A 20,281-nucleotide genomic window follows, 5' to 3' on the forward strand; every position below is an offset into this window, starting at 1 on the left:
GCAGACTCCAGGCTCCAAGCTGTTAGCACAGAACCCGACATGGGGCTCAAACTCATAAACTGTGAGATCATGACTGAGCTGAGGTTGGATGCTTAACTGACTGAGCCACCCAGGCACCTCCCGTGCCTTTGTATCCTAAGTCCTAGATCACTAATAAAAACCCTGGGACTTTGTAGGGTTTTCAAGAGCTTCCTTCATTCACCAAAGTTTTGGTGTCACCCTTATCTTCTAGGCCTTCCTTTAGGTACTTTAGGTTGTGAACTTAAAGGAAGGCACCCCATGGGCTTGATGAGGGATTGCCTGGTCCCGAGCACCTCCTCCCCACTCCTGTCACAGCCCTGGGGGAGGGACAGCAAGTGACTGGCCCCTGTGGACGTCCTGCACGGTCCAGCAAGGTTTTGGGGTGCTGTCGTGATAGGGGTCCATACGTGCTGCTTTTCTTTCTTGCTCGAAATGAAGGAAAAAACTCCTTTCTCTTTTTGGAGAACATGCTTGTCAGCCAACGTGCTGTTTATTGTTTCGTGACTTTGGTTTTAACGACTCTTAAGTGTCCCCAGCACTCATTCTCAGAATCCTGACCAGAATGACTTGCTGTGGGGTTTTCCAGTTAGGCTCAGTGAATTTCAGCGGCAGGCAGAGCCTAGCTTGGTGTAACTGCTAACATCACGGTGTTGTTCCCTCTCGAAGCCAGTTTGTGCCAATGACAGTGTGTTAGCTGAGGCTTTGGAACGCAGACTGAGTAGACCAATCGCTTTCCTTTGTGCTGGCCATGCGTTCTTTTCTACTTAAGATTTAAGTACATAAGGGGTTAGGATGGGACTGAACTGGTTCCAGAGCCGTTGCAGGGGCGGGGGGCGGGGCGGGGGGGGGAGGGGAACGCTCGTGGCCCGAAGATGTTGGCGCATTTCCAGGGAATTGTGAGCGCTGCTCTTGGGAAGACGTAAAGGTTGATGGCTTGGTGCCCTGGCTCCAGAGGGGCTCAGTCCACCAGGTGCTGTCTCCTTGCACTGGTAGCCTTTGTCACGGTGCTGCTTCCCCAGATTTATGGTTTCTCCTTCCAAGGACTGGTTTGCATGTGGCCCTCCTGGCCTCTGCCTCGTCAATTGCGGCCTTGGTTTCTGATGCTGTCTGGGCCAGTGTCTCTGTTCATCTGCTCTAACGACTGGCCTGTGTGGCTCCTACAGAGGCCCCGATCTGGGTCCTGGGCTATGGCCCTGAGCCAGACAGCGTCCCTCCTCTCATTGCATCTGGAGGGGGAGAAGAGTCACATGTGCCAGGTATTGGTGAGTTTTAGGAGGGAAAAGAAAGCAGGGCAAACGCGTGGAGGGACGGTCAGTATGGCATCTTTGATGCAGGGGTGTCAGTGCTCGCTGGGGGGCAAGCTGCAGTCCCGGCGTATCTGACGGAAGTGTGTTTGAGGCCCAAAAACCGTAGTCGCAAAGACCCTCCTCCAGAAGAGCCTGCACTGGTGCCAGCCAAGGGGCCGGCGTGGCTGGACAGGAGTGAGTGAGGGGGCAGTGAGGTGCGGGTTCAGGGACGTAGTGAGTCCGGGCCCCACCGCACGGGGCCTCTACTCTTGGTCTCAGTGCGGCCAGAAAGTACCTGAGGCCGTAAGCACAGGAGCGCCGTGATCGGACTCAGCCTTCAAACGTTCTGGCTGCCGTGTGAAGGGCGTGACATAGGGGACCCGGGGGGATGCGCAGAGACCAGTTAGGAGGCTCTTGCCGGAGTGCAGGCCAGCCAGGGAAGCTTGGATAGGGAGGGGGGAGGGTGAGCAGGACGTGGTCCGATTCTGGGGATACTCCTGAAGAAGGCTCACAGAATTCGGGTGTGGTCAGGTGTGGATTTGGGAGAAAGAGGCATTCAGGATTTCTCCAGAGATTTTGGCCTGAGCTGCCGGTAGGTCGAGTTACCATTTACGGAGATGTGGGAAACATGCAGGAAGAAAATGTTGGGGTTGGGGGGGGGGCGGGCAAGTGCGTATGAGTTCAGGTACATAGCTTTTGGATATCGAAGTGGGCATACCGAGAGGGTGGTTGGCTGTCTGAACCTGAAGGCTCAGAGAGACCCCCCCGGGGTTACCTTTTCACTGGCAGTTGCCCTTGGAGGGATGGTACTTAAAACCAGGGGCTTGGATGAGGCCACCCAAAGGGGTCCTTGGGCCTCTGTAGGGGTCTGCGGAGTCCAGACTTTTTACAGCAATACTAAGACCTCCAGTAGAGCTTATCAGAGGCTGTGTGGGACGTCACAGCAGACTGAATGCGGACACAGACCTGGGAATCGGCCGTTTTCCATTAAGCTGGATATTAAAGAGATTTTCAAGAATGCCAATCACTGGCACTCTTCCAAAATACATGTCTTGTCGTTTTGGAAAATATATTTTTCATTAGAATATGTTACTTTCGTTGGCATGTAATGGGCTTAGCGTTGCTTTTCGATGAATTACTAAATATTTAAAGGTTTTCTCAGTTTTCCATCCCAGTAACTATGGATATAAGGCCGCTACACACACGAGCTTTTTGAGCTCCTTAATGGTTTCTAAAAGTGTGAAGAGGTCATGAGATCAAAGCGTTTGAGGACCGCTGACTTAGAGGGGAAATGATAACAGAGGAGACATGGAGAATTGAACTGAGTGACCCTTTTGGTGCTTGCAGAGATCAGGAAGAGCCCACAAAGGAGAGAGAAAAGGAACTGCCGGAGGGAAGGGCGGTGGAAGCGAGCTCGGGGTTCTGGGGGCCAAGTAAGGCGCGGGTTTGGAACAGAAGCCAGAGGTCACCTGTGTCGCATGCTGCTGCTAAGTCGTATTAAAGGAGAACGAGAACTGACCGCTGGCGTTGGCAGTGTTGGAGGTCACTATTGATTTTGAAATGGCTAATTCCAGCAGAGGGGACAAGAGTAGGCTCCGGAGAAGGGAAGTGATTTGTATCACAGTTGGGTTCCTCAGGGTGGAAACTGACCTAGACCCTCTCTTCATTTTGAGCCTGGCCTTCAGACTGACCTTGTGTGGGAACCCACCCCAGGCAGACCAGCTGCGTGGCTGGAACAGAGGATGCGGGCACATACCAGACAGAGTTGCCTAATCCCATTTGCAGTGGGTAGGATCTGGGTTTTTTTTAAGACGTATAAAATGGGCTGTACCAGTTTGCATTCCCACCAACAGTGTAAGAGGGTTCCCCTTTCTTCACATCCTTGGAGTTTACATAAAAACTTAAAAAAAAAAAAAAGGTATATGGGTTGTTTTTCCTTGAGCTAAGAAACGTGGTTATATGGAGTTAGTTACCAAATAAATTTTCCTTTCTTAAAATTATTGTGTTCTTCCAGAGGAATAACAGGATTCTTTGTATTTCTTGTATATTATTGGTCAGTATCAGAATCAGCATTCTGATGGGTATAATGTGGTACTTTGTGGTTTCCTGTGATGATAATGATGTTGAAAATTTTGTCATATGCTTCTTGGCCATTCCTGTGTCTTGTTTCATGAGGTAATCGAGTCAGGTCTTTTGCTTTTTTAAAAAGCTGGACCGTGTGACTTTTTTATTCTTAACTTTCTGTGCTTTTTAGTTCTTGAATTACAGCTGTTCTTTATATATTTTAGATATGAGTCCTTTGTCAGATACGTGTAGTGTGAGTATTTTCCAGTTGGTGGTTGTCCTTTTATTTTCTTAACTGTGTCTTTCAAAAAACAGAAGTTTTAATTTTGATGGAGTCCAATTTATTGTTTTGTTTTGTTTTGTTTTTCTTTTATCCATAGTGCTTTGCCTGCTCCATGGTCACAAAAATATTCTCCCGTTTTCCTGCATTATAGTTTCAGCTTCTATGGTTAGTTCTATGTGAGGTGTAGAGGTAAGGATTCATTCATCTTTCCATGTGGATATTTATTTGTTTCTGCCCAATTTGTTGAAAAGGCTATTCTTATACCCACTGAATTATTTTGATATCTTGGTCAAAAAGAATCAGTTGACTATAAACGCATACATCTGTTTTTTTAATGTTTATTTTTGAGAGAGAGAGAGAGAGAGAGAGAGAGCGCGAGCAAGCAGGGGAGGCGCAGAGAGAGAGGGAGACATAGAATCTGAAGCAGGCTCCGGACTCTGAGCCATCAGCACAGAGCCCGACGTGGGGCTCAGACTCAGGAACCGTGAGATCATGACCTGAGCCGAAGTCGGACGCTTAACCGACTGGGCCACCCAGGTGCCCCTTTATTTCCTTTATTCTTGAAGGGTTTTTGTTGTGCATAGAATTCATAGAAAAGTTTCTCTCCCCCCACCCTCCCCTAGTTCTTTCAGGATGTTGTTGGCTGTCTTTTGGCCTCCTATTTTTAATGAGCTGTCTGCCATCATTCGTATTACTTCTCTGTGTCTTGTCTTCTCTGGTTACATCTACACATCTTCGTTGTTGTTATCTTTGGTTTTCATGACTGGGCGAGGTTTTCTTGTGGTTAACTGAACATCCTACTGTGGTACATTGCTGTTTTTGCTCAGTTCTGAAAGTCTCTGGCCTGTGTTTCTCTGCATATATTTTTCCACCCCATTCTCTAGACTGGCCTTTAACTTGTAAATTAGACCACTTAGAGCTCTTGGAGGCTCTTTGTAAACCCTTGTTTTTCTCTCCTTGCTTCAGCCTGGACGGTTTATATTGATGTAACTTCAAGTTCACCAGTGCCTTCGCATTATTGTGTCCAAGCTGATAATCTGTTCATCTAATCCAGTATTGTTTCTTTCAGACATTGTAGTTTTCAGTTCTAGAATTTCCATTGGTTCTTTCATTTTTTTCTTAATCTCTCTTCGGAAACTTTCCATTTCTTTACCCACTCTGTCTGTCATTCTCCGTAAATTCTTCAGTATATTTAGCATTGGTATTTTAAAATCCTTGTCTTCTGATTCCATTTTCTGTGTCATGTGTAGGTCTATTTCTGTGGCCTGATTGGATTATGGATTTACATCTCCCATTTGTATTCATTTTTAATCGTATGGCAGGGCTTTGCAGATGCTGCATTGTAAAGACATGAATTCTGTTACGTTCCCCCGAGGAAGGTTGAGTTTGTTCAAACAGGCAGTTAAATTATTGGCAAATCAGCTCAAATATTACTTCTTATGCTTTGCTCTCTCTGTTTTGCCTGTACCTCCCGGGAAATGTCTTCTTGCCTTGGGAAGCCATCTTTGTGCCTCAAGCCAGGGTCTTTCCGTGCTTCCAGAGGAGCCCGAGGCCTTTCTCAGGCCCCGGGAGCTGCTGGGCAGCTGTTGGAACTGGTCAGCGTCCTACAAACGTTTCAACTGTTGTTTCCCTCAGGATCCTTGGACTCATAGTTCTCAGTTTAGCCAACAAATGTGGAGCTTATTTGCAAATTTGGGACTTCACTCTCCATGGCTTCCTCATTTGGGGGACTTTCTTCCTCGATTTTCTGCCACCCTGGCAGGTCCGTATTCTGACCAACAAGGCTGTGGTTTGCTCTTTGAGTTCCATCTGCTGTGGCCCAGCATGGTTCCACTCTCGTGGGATCAGCCGTATAAATATAAATTATCACTGAGTGTGATTCTCTTCCTTGAAGGGCTGTAGATAGTTGACTTTCTGCCTGGTTGTTTTCCACCACCTTCAAAGTTTATTTTATATCCGGCCACTGTTTATAATTGTTTTTGGGTGGAGGTCAACTCTGTAATCAGAAAGCCAGTCTCCTGAAGAATTTGTTTTGTGTGGTTCATTTCAGTCCTTTATGAAGAAGGGTCAAACCTCTTTCATTTGGAGCTTCAAAATCTCTTCAAGTCATGTATAATGGATGAAACTGTCATTACTGGCCTATAGAGCATTAACTACAAGACAGTATTTATGAGGTACTTAGTGTTTATGAAAAGAAATGTAAGATATTAAAATATAATCCAAGATGGGAAATGTGGTAATCGGTCTGATTTAGGCATAGGCTGATGTTCGATTACCACATGAATTGAAATTAAACATACTTAGTATATGTACTTAAAGACTCCAGTGTAAACATCGGAATTAAATTTCAGGTAACTGCGAGGACATTCCTAATGCCTGCCTGCCAATTTCTGACCTATATAAATAATCTTTAGGACAGGACTTTGCACTTTTGAAGTTTCTTACCACCCTGAATTCATTTTGGTCACTGAAGTTGGCGAGGTAAGTTTGTGCAGTTCTCAGAGTCCAAGACCAGAGAGAAATTAGGCCAACTTAAAATATATCGTGCTCCAGGAAGAGTAAGAATGTAGTTAGAAGCTGAAATGAACACCTTCAGCATTGGTGTTGGTCCTGTTTTGCTTTTGTGTGGTGTTCACCATGGTAAGATGTATGGGCGTGACGATATTGGTAGGAATGGGTGAACATTTAAGCAGGTCAGAATCAGTTTGTTTGTTTTTTTTACTCTATTAGCAACGCCCAATTAAATAATAACAGCATTGCCATGTTTCACATTTTCTGTCTATATAATATTTCCTTGAAACAGCTTTGAAGAATTGTCCAATCAGATTTTTTGTTTGAGATTACTTAAAAAACTACAAAAATATGTGGTCATTGTACAAAAAGAAAGAAAACCCTGTTGACCCTTGAACAACGTGGGGGTGGTTAGGGGCACCGACCACCTGCCACCCCAACATGGTTGAAAATCCACGTATACCTTTCGTTTCTCCAAAACGAAACTACTGTTGACCGGAAGCCTTACCTGTAACATAAACAGTAGCTTAACACGTATTTTGTATGTTGTATGTATTACTTACTATATTCTTACAATAAAATAAGCTAGAGAAAAGAGAATGTTACTAGGAAACCCATAAGGAAGAGAAAACACATTTACTGTACTGGACTGTATTTACTGAGAAAGCCCACATGTACGTGGACCTGTGCAGTTCAGAGGGTCAACTGTACTGATAGATAAAAGGGAAGTCTATTAAGTTAACCCAGATCCCTCTACCGGGTACAACCACACTGTGGGGCGTACGTCATTTTAGCTACTTTTTCTGTTTTCATTGACACAAATGGCTCATAGTACATGTATTTTATAATCTGCCTTATTTCCCTCTTAGTTCAGACAGCTCTATATGTGTGCCGCTGTGTGTGTTGTTATACGTGCCGTGTGCACGTATTGAAACAAAAAAGAAATTGTGCAGATGCTCATTTAAAATCCATCCAGGTAAATAGCTTTGAATTTTCCGGGGCCTAGGTTAAGTGACATTTTATCACCATCCAAAACCACATGTGTTTCCGTAACTGATAAGCATGAGAGAAAACCTCTTTGCAGCTTCTACTTGAACACGCCTAGGAACAGGTTTCCTGCCCGTCCTCTGTTGAACGCAGGGCCACACTGCCTCATGGCACGTGAACACGGTCCTCTCTCTGGCTTCATCACATGGTACATGGCACAGGCTGGAAAAGCTCCAGAGCTGCTCTGCAGAATCGTGCTCTGCTGATTTGGTGATGACCAGGTGGGTCTCGGGGCAGAGCAGCATCTTGAAACACCAGAGCCTTCTGTTTAGTGCAGCTCTCGTCACCAGCCTTGTGTGTAGGTGTTGAACAAGGCAGCTTTCTGGAGTTCATGGTCTACAAGGGAGGCAGGCGTTGAGCTAGGAAGGAAGTGTCAGCATGCCAAGAGTAGTGAAGAAGTTCAGTGTCAGGGGCGTGCAGGGCAAGTGTGTTGACCTCATCTGGGGTGTTTGAGAAGAGCTTCTTGGAGGAAAAGGTGGTTAGATTGACCTTTGCGTGAAGAACGACAGTTAGGAAGGAAATGGCACAGGAAGTCAGAGTTTTCCAGGTAGGCGAGCTGGCCAAGATGGACGTCGGGATTCATTTGGCTGCCTCTCTTCCCGACAGTTTCTTCTGCAGTTACTTTGGGAACATTGGGGTGATATTTCCCATAATTGCCCGTATAAAATATGGCATCCGTGTTACTATGTGGTAAGACTGGGCTTACCTGTTCATGAGTCATAATCGACACAATATTTTACGGGTTGGTTCTTTGAATCTTAATAACTTGGGATGAGCTAACGCCGAACACACGCATCCCTCGAGTCTCTTCATCCAGTGGTCAGGCTGAGCACCCACAGGACCGTTGCTTGTGGGGGTGGCCCCACGTGAGGGGACCGTTACATCGCCCCAGGATTTTACTTCGGCTGTTGCATTTTGTCTTTGCTTCTTTAGTATCACCTCAGTTTTGTATGGAGGTCAGGTGGCCGTGGAGGCCAGGGGCTGGCAGACAACAGCAGGAAGTCCAAGTCTGGCCTGACACCTGTTGTTATAAATATGGTTTTATTGGCACGTGGCCACGCCCATTCACTTGCGTGTTATCGGTGATGCGTTCGCACGGTGATGACAGAGGTGAGTAGTTGCGGAAGATTCTGTGCACCCTGCAGACTTCTCGGGCCTGTATGGAGAACGTTTCCTGGCCACTGGCATAGGCACGATCCATAATCCAACGCCCCACACAGTTTCTTCATTTTGGTGGGTATTTATTTCTTCTCATGCTGTCCGTAGCCAGCCCGCCGTTTGTCCTTATTGTCCGGTTTTGCTCTTTCTTCTCTCCTTCCTGACCAGTTCCCGCAGGCTGAGCCAATAACGGCGCGGCTGACATCACACGACCTCATGTCACAGCGCATCAGCGTCCCTCTTTGTTTTCGGCTCTTCCCTGCTTACGTTTTGTCCACTGCTCAGTCTCGGGAGCTCTTCCCATCATGTCTCGCTTCCTAGAGGCCTCGAGGAGAAAAGGCACAGATTGTGGCTCCACGAAAACTGTTTGGGGCCGAGCCCTCCACTAGAAAGGAGCTTACCTGAGGCACGTCCCTGTGCTTCTCTGAGTCCTCTGAACCTCAGGTGGTTTTTCTGGAAATGGGGCATCAGGGTGGTGGGGAAGACGCAGGGACTGAAGTGCTGTTGTGTCTGTGATTCGTCCTTCTCCGCAAAGCTGACTGTGCCGGGTGGCCGGTTTCCTTCCTGTTAGTACCTCTGGGAAAAGGAGAATGCTGGTTTTCAACTTATTGTGGAACAAATGCGGCCTGTTTTTATTTCGAGATTTTGGCTCAGGCAACACCAAGGAAACTATTCTTATTAAATACGGTTTCAATAGGAAAGCATGAAGCTCACGTTATCTGCATTAAAGTACCTCCATCACACACACGCACAAAAACCAGTTTCACTGAATGAAAGCCCTTTGAGTGTATTTTGAAAACCGGAAGCACTGCATTTGGAGAGTACACGCAAGTTCAAGGGATAAGCCAGGGAATTAGAGCCCTTTTTATTCCCGGATGACAGAGCGTGGGCGGAAATTTTGTCTCCATCCTTGTCTGCGGTGGAAGTATCGTGCAGCTGATAAAAACTCAGGCTTTGCCAGGCCGGAGGCAGTATACGCCACCGGCATCCCTCGGCCGTCGTGTGCGAATAACGCAGCGACTGACGCCCAGGAATTCTCGGCCACTTAGATCAGGGGGCTCCAGCGGCCAAGGTTGCTTGCGTGCGTTTCACGCATTCGGGAAGGAGATCGTGTTTTTAGATCTAACACAGAGAAGAAAGTAGAGGAATGACCTCGTCTTTCAGATGGCACCTGACGGCGAGGTAGAAGAGTGTTCTAGAAGGACGCACTCTGCAGACACGTTGCACGAGTCGAGTCGCTTACGTGCTCGCATCCCTTTGGGTTTCCTTTTCCATAAAAGAAATATTTACCTTTTTCCTCAAAGATCTTGCCACCACCCATTTGGGCTTTAGAACTGCCTTGTGTCAGGGTTTGTGAGGATGGACAGATGGGCCGGTGCCTCTGTTTCTCGTCGGTCTTTGGACCGGCGGGCGGACCAGTGGTGGTTAGCCCTCCAGAAAGAGGTTTAATTAGAAGTAAAACCCAGCGGGTTTTCTTTCCCTTCTCCCAGGGAAGGTTCCAGATGGAAACCTGAGGCCACAGGGAGTAGGGGGTTCCTGCCAGCCCTCTGCTGAGTGGCTGCTCCCTGAATAACCGTGCCTGTGTTCTCAATAACTCGGCCTCAGTTTCCTCTTCTGTCAAGCCAGGATAATGACAGCGTCCCCACTCCTCATGCCGTCGTCCGCGTCAGTGAGTTAGTGCGTGTGAAACATTTGGAAGAGAGGCCCGCGTGCGCTGAGCAGTTTGTTTTAGCTGCAGCAATATTTGTATTAGTAATACTCTGTCCGGGCGCTCACGTGCGTTTGAAACATGCAGGTTGGATACCGTCCTGTCCAGGTAACTCCCATAGTGGCTTAAGTCCATGCCGAGGAGACAAGACTGCCAGCTCCAAGCGAGGAAATGAGCCTTTCGTTCTTCTTGCTTTGTTTTAAACACGTATTTATTCTTGGTCCTGAGGAAAAGATTAGGAAGGAGAATGGTGAATGAATGACCACCGTTTTTTGTTTGTTTGTTTGTTTGTTTGTTTGTTTGTTTGTTTTTTTAATTGCTTTTAGGCTGTGGGAAGGGTCCCGTGACGGGAGTTCTGGAGGGCTGTGACCCAGGGACAGCCGTCGCACCGCTTTGCTTTGGTAACGCCCGCTGCTGGGGTAGGGGCCCTGTCATCACGCACAAAAGCAAGCTGCTGCTTATTTTAAACACGGAAGTTTCTCGGAGAAGAGAGAACTCCGGTCTGCGTTCCTAACAGCCTCCCACACGTGAGGGGATCCCCCCGTCTGCGGTGTCTGCTGGCTCAGATGAGGTCACTTCTGCCAGAGACACGAGGACACTCGACTTGCTTGGGTCAACGGCTCCCGACGCGCAGCCCCGAGCACAGCACTCCGCCATCGGAGGGAAGCCCGGAGTGTCCGTGGGACGGGTCCGTGGGCTTCGGGGCGGGGCTGTGTGAGGCAGCGGGAGGGACACGCTGGCACCAGCCGCTCTTCCCCACCTCGTGTGTATTTAAAAAGGAAAAAAGCAAATCATTCGTAAGAAAAGGCAGCCGACTTTAGGGGCACCTCCGTTTCCTCCGAAAACGCCAGGCCTCGCTTTGGGATATGAAGCGCACGTTTAATACGAACGGGTCCCCGAGGTCGTTTCTTTCTCTTGCCACAGGGCTTGCTGTTTCCAAGTAGGAGCTTGAGAGCGTCGTGGAAAGGCCTCTCCAGGCTTGTCCCTCACGGAATATCTGATCCCACTGACTTTGCTGTTCCTGGTTGAAGCTGGAGTCGGGTCGTCGGGGGGACGAAGGGGCCTGGGAAACAGGAGGTCCGGGTTCCGCGCTTCTGAGTGAGCCTGGACGGGTCGGCCCCTTGGAGTGTTTGGGTCCCGTGTGTCGTCACCTGTCACGGCGAGGCTAGGCCTGGGAGATGAACGAGGATTCCCCGGCTCTGAAACGATGCAATTGTCCATCCCCCGACTGGTGTCTCCGGGCAGCGAGGGGGCCTGTTGCGGTAAGAGGTCCCTGGCTCAGTGAGTTAGTCTTAGCTACGTGCTCTGCTTGGGAACTCCTCTTGGGTTGCTTTGTCAAAGTTACTGGTACTTGCTCAGGGGACTTGAGAACATTTCTATTTGGCTCTTAAGGAGCCCCTACTAGCAAGAGTTAGATGGGACTTTGGATGTTTTACTTCTTATGCTGTTCTCAAAACCACTAATACAGAAAGTCTCCAGCTCGTATCCCTGAACGTGAGTTTCATAAAGTGCTGAAGTCTGTTCCATCACATTTGGAACACTCTTTCGTTCAAATTGTTTTACGAGAGGTAGGATCCCAGCATAGCGCCTGTGGTGATCAAAATCCTCTTGCCAGGGGCGCCGGGGTGGCTCAGTCGGTGGAGCGTCTGACTTCGGCTCAGGTCGTGATCTCATGGTGGGTTCGAGCCCCGCGTGGGGCTCTGGGCTGACGGCTCAGAGCCTGGAGCCCGCTTCGGATTCTGTGTCTCCGTCTCTCTCTGCCCCTCCCCCGCTCACGCTCTGTCTCTCCCTCTCTCAAAAATAAATTCACATCATAAAGAAATCCTCTTGCTGCTTTAAATGTGCGCGTGCTCGGCATGTTCAATAATAGCCTTTGCAGGGCCGCCGGGTGACCAGACCACCATTTGTAAGACCGCTGTTTCTTTGGTCAGCATGTTCCGTTACATCCTCTGTGTGGCAGGAACAGGCTGAGAGGACGTGTGCGGTCAGAGAGGAGTCTCGGGTCTGAGTCAGAGACCGTGGATGGGTAGGCCCCTCTCCCGTGCCCCGGCCCCGGGGCCTCTCTCTTCCTTCCCCTCCTGTCTCGGAAGCACCCGTGGTTGCGTCTGCCTCCCTTGCCGACTTCCCTTCCTGTATGAGTTACCTGGAGCCGCAGAACACTGTCGCGGCAAACCGGCCTACTCAGCGCACACGCTGTCTCGCAGCGTCTGCGGGTCGGGAGTCCGGGTGTTATTTCGTGGGGGACGAGTTTAGGGTGGCAGTCGAGGCGTCTGCCAGAGCTGCTGTGTCACGTGAGGCTCGGCCGGGGAAGGCTTTCCTCGTCAGCTCCCGGGACTGTTGGCGGTCTCTCGTGAGCTCTGGGACTGAGGCCCTGCTCCGTGTTAGCCGTGAGCGGGACGCTGCCCTCGTGTGGCTCTTCCTCAAAGCCAGCGAGGGAGGGAATCTTGCAGCCGAATGGACGAATGGACACTCCAGGCTTCCGGGAGGTAACCGGATGTATCTCGTCGTGTTTGCTTGCTCCGTCAGTCACGAAGAATCTCAGGCCTTAACCTGCTCAGGGGGTGGCTGTGACACAGGCGTGGGTGGTGAGACACAGGGGCCTTGGGGCCGTTGGAGCCGGCCACATTTGAGGCCGCCTGGGCACGTGGATACCGCCCTGTCTGTGCATTTGCCCTCTTCACCAGGAGCTTGCTTCTCGTCCCTTCCGCCTCCTTCCTTCCTCCCGCCCACAGACAGTCCAGCCACTGGGGGCGGCCTTTCCTCCTCCTCTGCTGCCGAGATGCAAGGACCGGGGCAGGGAGCTGTCCCTGGTGAGCCTCCCGGGACGGCTGGCACTTAGAGCGTGTGACACATTCCCTAGCAGGCGTTTCTGGGTCATAATGTGCTTTACATCAAGGACCCGAGTGGGGTCCTTTCTGCTTTGGTGTCTCTGGTCACTGCCGTCTCCAAGCACGTGCTGAACCCCAGGGTGAGTTCACGTTCCCAGTGCCGTCCTCCTACGGTCTCTCGCTGTGACCGTGCTTGAGTTTCTCATTTAGAATCGTTAGTGGTTTCCGCCCTCTTACTCTTCGGCTCTGTTAACTGATGTCTGGTATCATCATCTCTTCAGGCGTGTTCGGGGCGTTTCTTGCCTTTCTCGGGCCTGCTCTCGGTCCGTGTCTCGCTGCTCATCCTCGCCGCGGGGGGGGGGCCGTGTGCTGTCGGGGTGAAGCGGCGGGAGCCAAGCCCGGCCACCTGGGTTCGAACCCCAGCTCTGCCATTTAGTAGCTGGGTGGTGTCGAGCGCGTGATTCCGTTTTGTTTCTGTGTGCCGGGTGTGAACGTTTCCGGGTTTTCCACTGGCCAACAGACCTCTGTGGGGGCTGCCGCTCTCTCTTTGCTCCCAAGATCTGTATGTGTAACGATCGGAGTGGCCTGCGTGTGACTGCCAGATGAACCGTTTCTTCAAGCCCTCTTCTGGCCTCCTGGCAAGGTGGCTGGAGATACTTGAGCCCACGAGGACACCTCTTGTTTCGGTGACATTGCCCGTCCCTGCTGGCCTCCCCGGGACGAAGATAGTGGACTTCCTCCAGCAGCGGCAGCATCCAACGAGACCTTGTTTGCCGTTGGCTTCACTAAAGCGTTCGCGGGAGCCCTGTCTCGGAGCCCGTGTCACCGCACTGAGCTGTGGTGCTGCTGCTGGCAGAGTCTCTCGAGGAGGAAAGCGAGGCTTACAGCCACGCAGCAGCACGCCCAGGGGCTTCGTTGCTCTGTGCGTCCGCAAAGCACATGCTCTTGATGACCATAGGACGCTGTCGCCCTGCGAGGAAGCTCGGACCCGGCTTAGCGAACTAGCTCCCTGGGGGAAAAGGGGCGAAGGGTCCGAAACGACACGCCTCGGGGGCACCCGAGCTTTCATCCACTTGCGCGGCCTCGGTGCCCGTGCAAGTGCTGTCCTTGCCCCTGCGGGCCGGAGCTTCCGTGCAAAACAGGAGTCGTTCTCCTCAGACAGGTGTTTGCACGGCGGCTGTGGAATCTTCGCGTCGTATAAGAAGCAGGATCGAGAAGGGCTGGGCTGTCAACATGCTCAGCCAGGAGTCCCACGTCCAGATTATTCTAAGTGCGGCAGCTAAGTTAATTGCTTGTATTCTGGTGAGACTATCACTGCACTGCGTTCCTTCAAACGCACTTCATCTCAAGCACGTACGACCCCTTCTCCCACCCCGGGACTCAGCACAGCACCTGCTGCCAGACGGGTCGCTCGTTAACGTCAACAGCGGAAGTCGCTTGTTCTTGCGAATAACCACCGTGGTGGTAAAGTACTGACTTGGAGGAGGAATTTCATGCCATGAACCTATTAAAATGGTTTCCATTGAAGTGAGGACAGCAGGTCTTGTGAAAAAAAAAATCAGCTCCAACCTGTAACAGGACAGATTTTCTTGTGTGCGTTGTATGCTGGTTTTGAGGATAAAAGAAGGGTAATCAACTTATTCCAAGCAGGTCAGCATCACCGGGGCGAGTCCCAAACAGGGTGGTGTAGGCGGGGTCAAGGAGCACTGTTTGTCACATAGAAAGTTCTGTGTAAAAGTTTGTGTTGGGGCGCCAGGGGGGCCTAGTCAGTTGAGCATACGACTCTTGATTTCAGCTCACGTCATGATCTCGCAGTTCGTGCGTTCGAGCCCCGTCCCGGATTCTGCGCTGACATCGAGAAGCCTGCTGGGGATTCTCTCTCTCTCTCCCTCTCTCTCTGCCCCTCCCCCTCTCATGCTCAAATGCTCTCTTTCTCTCTGTCAAAATAAATAAACTAAACAAAAAAGTTGGTGTTGCCTCTCTTGTGGGTCTTTTTCTTTTTCCTGGAAAACACAGCTGACAGATCCATACTGTTGTTGGTGAGGCCGGAGTGTGAAGCTAGCCTTGGTGACAGGCCGCCTGCCATCCCCGGTGCGGCTTTTCTTTCCCGCAGATGCCCGCCGAGTACTTGGCATTGCATTGCACACCAGAAGGATTAGCACCGGTGGAAATGATTCATTCCCTCTTTCAAGAATTTAACATCAAAAAAAGAAACGCGGTGCTGATATGAGGAATGCTCACAAATGCACAGCGAGGGCTTTCTATGTGCACATGAGTGAAGGCTATCCCCTAAGATGGGCGTTTTTATTTGACACTCCTTTCAGAGCAGCTTCGGAAAGTTTGATGTTCTTGTCCAAAGTCTGATTTGAACCTCTCTCCAAAATGTTCACATAGGGAAGGAGTCTGGATTTGAAGGGGTCTAAGCCATCATTGCAGTTGGAGCCGTGAATTTAACAGGCTACCGTACTTGCATTAGTAAGTAAACACGATCGTTGCCGTCATGTCGTGGGGACATAGGCTCCGATGGGCACTGAATATGCGTTATCTCTGATCTGTGTAACTTCTCACCACACTACGTGTCATTATCCCTGTCTTGCAGGCCTGGAAACCGAGGCTTGGAAGGATTCGGTAGCCCGGCAGAGAGCACCCTGCGGGTGCACATCAGGAGTGGCGTTCAAGCCTGCTGGTCAAGCCCGTATCCGACCCTTCTCCACTGTCCGTGGTTTTGAGAGTCTTCCGTGCCAGCCGACCAGCATACAGAGCTCTTGCTAGCCGGTAAGCCTGGCACTCTGTCCTCTCAGTGCTGGGTGTAATCTCTAAGACCTTGACTCTCCAGTCCTTCCCTGCTGGGCAGATTTCTTTGTTACTAAGAGGCTCTCTGGATTTATGTGGCATTTGGTCCGTTCTTTTCCTTTCTTTATGCCCCCCCTTAGTCTCACACACACATGCGCACACACACACGCATGCACATGCACACACACATGCACATGCACACCCTTCCGGTTTGGAGAACTTGAGGCTTCCGTCTATTCCATAACCGAGATGACAGTGTCTCTCATGGCGCCTCAGCGCATGGAGCCATTTCATAATTGGCGTGCATCTCTTCTCCCTGAATGACAACACTGAGGCCTCAGAGAAACAGGTTCCCGTTTTGTACGTCTTGTCCACTTAAAGCTCTACATTCTTCGTGTAAAATAAGCAATAGTTGCATTCTGCCTGGCAGAGGTGTTGTGTTTTCGTTTGGGGCTCCCCTGTGAAGGGAAACAAAGCAGAACTTCCTGTCCCTTTTAGGGACGTGGACCCTAAAGTGTTACGAAATGTAAAAATTGAAAGTAAAGCATTGTTCTGAATGCCTTGCTCTTGGAAGAAGGAAGGCACTTTGTTGAGCATGTGACGTGCTCCGTGACTTACATGAATCTCCAATATTTGAATTGTACGCATGGGTAAGTTAGCAAATCTGATCCTTGAGCGGTGGGTGTCCCGGGTCCTGGGCCAATACCCTTGTCGGATCAAAGCATGCTTGGCTCGGCAGATTTTATCCTTCCTCTAATTGAATGTTCTCAACCACACAGTATACTAGGGGGCATTTGACCCTCTTTCAGAAAAGTAGAAATCGGGGCTGGGAAGAGATGAATGGACTTCCCCAAGGTCACGTGGCCAGGAAGCGGTGGGACCTGGAGCCACGGTGTCAACCGTGTGGTGTCCTGTTGAGGGTAGGGGCCTGGATCCCCTCGTGATTGATCTTTCCTGTTCTGTAAATTGTAGACAATTGGAGAAATAGAGCCAGGATCCAAATGGGAATCAACACAGATGGTCGCTTAATTACTGGTAAAGCAGGGTTGGAGACCTCGCAGGCTTCAATTACCTCCTTCTCTGAAACTGAAACAGAGTTCAACTCCAGCAGCCTTGACCCAGTCCTCCAGCTCCTGCTGGAGAGAAGCCGGTCGCCGTTGCTGTCCTTGCAGAGGGCCAGAGGGAGCTCCTTGCTGCCCCGCCCAGTGCAGCGGCTGAGCGCTGAGCCAGGGTTTCCTGGGATCCCCCCAGCCACATTCGTCTCTCACTGTGAGAATGTGCCAGGAGGGGTGGGGCCGGGAGGGAGACGACTCTGATATGCTTCCTCCCAGGCAACAGACTAAAAGTTCTTCCCCAGAACATACGGGAGGGCATTTTAGGGGTTCACTTCCCCAAACCCCAGCAGTAGATATACTGCTCTTTAAATTTTTTGTTTTCCCTTGGGGTTACGTTTGTCTCTCTCTCTCTATGTTGTTATTGTCTCCTTCCTTTTTGATTTTGAGGGCAAAGGAAGAGATGGCTATTTTTCTCCATGTTTTGGTCACGGAGAACAGAAAAAGAACCCAGAAGCCCATAAATGGGTCTTTCTGAGACATGTACCTCATCAGATCCTTTCTCCTCACGACAGGTGATGGAAATGTACTGGCATGATGGGAGAAGCTGGTAACTTATAGGAAGCCAAGATGACAAGAATTTTCTTAAATAATCAGTAAGTAAAATTTTGTTGGCCCCTTGGAAGTCTTCCGATTACCGGGTGAATGTTCTACAAGAGACTATGGCAAAAGCATAGCACGATCAAATGACTGAAAAGTCTGAAAGAGAAAATGTTTAAAAAAGAAATACCCAAACACTTCAAAAAACTCATGCTCACATTTGAGCGATTATTCTTTCTGGTAAGTGTGTCATTTTAGGTCGGGAACAGCGGTTGGGGAGATAGAGCCTAAGTGTTTAAGGGATTAAGGGAAGATTCCTTTTATATTAACCTCTTCTCAATAAGCTCTTCTCAAATACAGATATTTATGTTCCCCTCGGTTCCATGGGCCCCATTTCTTTTTTAAAATTTTTTTTTTTAATGTTTATTTTTGAGACAGAGACAGAGCGTGAACGGGGGAGGGTCAGAGAGAGAGGGAGACACAGAATCTGAAGCAGGCTCCAGGCTCTGAGCTGTCAGCACAGAGCCCGACGCGGGGCTCGAACTCACGGACCGTGAGATCATGACCTGAGCCGAAGTCGGAAGCTTAACCGACTGAGCCACCCAGGCGCCCCCATGGGCCCCATTTCTTACCAACTTTTGGTGGGTACGTTTTGAAGGTTAATATGAAGAAACTTGAACTTGGCAACTGTGAATAAAATAGAGCTCCTTGTCTGCACCCTCTCGGTGCATCTCCTCTTACACACATCTGTGGCATTAATGGTTGCTGGTTATCTGACAGTTAAATGTGGTTGATTTTGGTTTTGTTATGATGATGATAATGTCAGTGCACGGGGTTGCCTAGTGAAAAGGTTGTGTATTTCTGAGTCACACAGTCGGAGGCCTGACTCTTGCTGTTGTGCGTTTAGTGGTTACTCAGCCCCTCGAGCTCAGTTGACTCATCAGTGTGTTGGATTTGATAATCCCGCTCATAAAGCAAAAGGCTGCGGGCAGTACTTTGTACTATGACTAGGACATTATAGGGCCACCGTAAAAGTACAGCTAACCGTTGAGCAACACGGCTTTGAATCACCCGGGTCCACTTGTCCACAGTTTTTTTTTGTTTTTTGTTTTTTTTTAACAGTACAGTACTTGAATAAACGGATTTTCTCTTCCTTAGGATTTTCTCCATAACATTTTCTCCCGCTTGCTTTGCTGTAAAAATACAGTATATAGTACACATAACATACAAGATGTGTGTTAATTGAGTGTGTTATCAGTAAAGCTTCAGTCAGCAGTGGGCTGCCAGTGGTTAACGTTTCTGGAGAGTCAAAAGTTGTACACGGGGCTCTGACTGTGCGGGAAGTTGGCATCCCTGACCCAGAGCTGTTCACGGGTCTGCCGGAATCGCTTTTGTTCCTTATATTTGTATCACGGCTTCCAGATGATAAGCCCATATTGTGAGTCCAGTTGGCCAGCCCAACTTCCTGCTCCTGTCGGGCAGCCGTGGGTTAGTACTGGACGTATCGATAATTGACATGCGGGGAGATGTTAGGACTTGGCCCAGCCGGGAGGGAGGACGGGAGGAGAGGGAGATTTCTGTGGCGTACATACTCCCCCACGTGTGGGAGGACCAGGAAGTGTGGCTGGGCAGGAACACCCCAGCCCGCACTTTGCTACCGGCCACGTACCGCAGTGCCCAGAACACCCTGAGCGTAGCCCCCCATGACGAGTTCTGACCACTTGTTGCCTCTGCCTGTAGTCTCGTTTATTTGAGTTGTATGTTTGTACAATCCGAGTTCTAGCGATGGCTGTGTTTCCCCACGGGCTTGCCAAAAACCCCGAGAGCGTGACCGTCTGCCCTCGGCAGACCGGTGTGAACAGCACCACGGGCAGCACGTTTCCTGTGAAGCTGTGTTTCAGCCACAGTTCTTCAGGTGCCTGTCTCAGCTCCGGTGGTAAGAGTTTGATTTGGTGGATAAAAGCACAGTTTGCTTTGGAACCTCAAGGCCGTCCTGCGCCCATGCCTTCTGGGGTTGAAGACCAGTCCTGAGACGGGTTTCGAACATCCATCTCTGTTCTTAGGCGTGTGACTGGAGTCCTCCGGGTGCGGCCTCGACTTCGTAACTGGCGCGGGACCCCTCGTCTCTTCTGGCTGCGCGGTGACCGTGCTTGTGGTTGAGTCAGTCTCGAGTCTCTTCTGTCCCTTTGCTGTGCTCCCCTGAGTCCGCCTCTCATCGGGGACGCGCAGGCGGGGGTCCTCTTCACTCACGGTGGCACGTAGTTTGCTTTGGTTCAGAAAGGAAGCTTTAATGAAAGTGAGTTGTCTGCAGAGGGAGAGAAACAAAACGAGACGGTATCTGGGCGGTTTCAGGTTCCCACAGGCTTGATGAAAATCTTGGGGAGGAGAATGGAGGGCCGAACGGAAACTGGACCAGATTGCTCAGAGTTTCTTCCAGAAGCAGTTTGTTTAGTGTTCTAGCTCGCCCTTGAGAAGGAAACAGTTGGAGCCTGAGATTGCTAAGGAACAGCTAAGATTGCGGTGGTTGTTTTTTTTAAATCTCACCCACCTAGCTCTCAAAACACATTCTTCGTTGAACCTTAAAAAAAAAAATGCCTTGCATATTTCAAAACATTCGTTTCTGTCGGTTCCCTGAAACAGATTTACGTAATCTTAAAACACTTAGTTCTCTTATTTCCTCCTAAAACAATAGATATTTATAGTTCCTACTGAGTCAAGGACGGGCTTGGATTATTGCTAAAGTAATTCTTGTCCATTTCAAGCAGAAACTGATGGATAGAAACTGGAGACCTTTGCCTCTGGATAAGAAATATTAACCCACGTCATGGGGCACCCGAGTGGCTCAGCCGGTTAAGCGTCTGACTTGGGCTCAGGTCTTGATCTCACAGTTCATGAGTTCGAGCCCCACGTCGGGCTGTATGCTGACAGCT

The 20,281-nt window shown here is 49.8% G+C and overlaps 1 protein-coding gene across 5 annotated transcripts in view; it reads left to right on the forward strand.

Annotated features, from left to right (window-relative positions):
• Window positions 1-20,281, forward strand: part of SGMS1 (sphingomyelin synthase 1) — a 282,666-nt gene that overhangs the window by 148,377 nt on the left and 114,008 nt on the right. For 3 of the 5 annotated variants that reach the window (XM_058696322.1, XM_058696324.1, XM_058696323.1), the window contains 2 exons: window positions 15,506-15,681; window positions 17,327-17,407. The gene's annotated coding sequence lies outside the window, so the exon portion shown is untranslated. Of the gene's footprint in view, window positions 1-15,294; window positions 15,382-15,505; window positions 15,682-17,326; window positions 17,408-20,281 lie in introns of those variants that run through there. The other 2 variants (XM_058696321.1, XM_058696325.1) reach the window with 2 other exon arrangements.

This window comes from Neofelis nebulosa, chromosome 13, assembly GCF_028018385.1.
Source record: "Neofelis nebulosa isolate mNeoNeb1 chromosome 13, mNeoNeb1.pri, whole genome shotgun sequence".
Classification (NCBI taxonomy): Eukaryota; Metazoa; Chordata; class Mammalia; order Carnivora; family Felidae; genus Neofelis; species Neofelis nebulosa.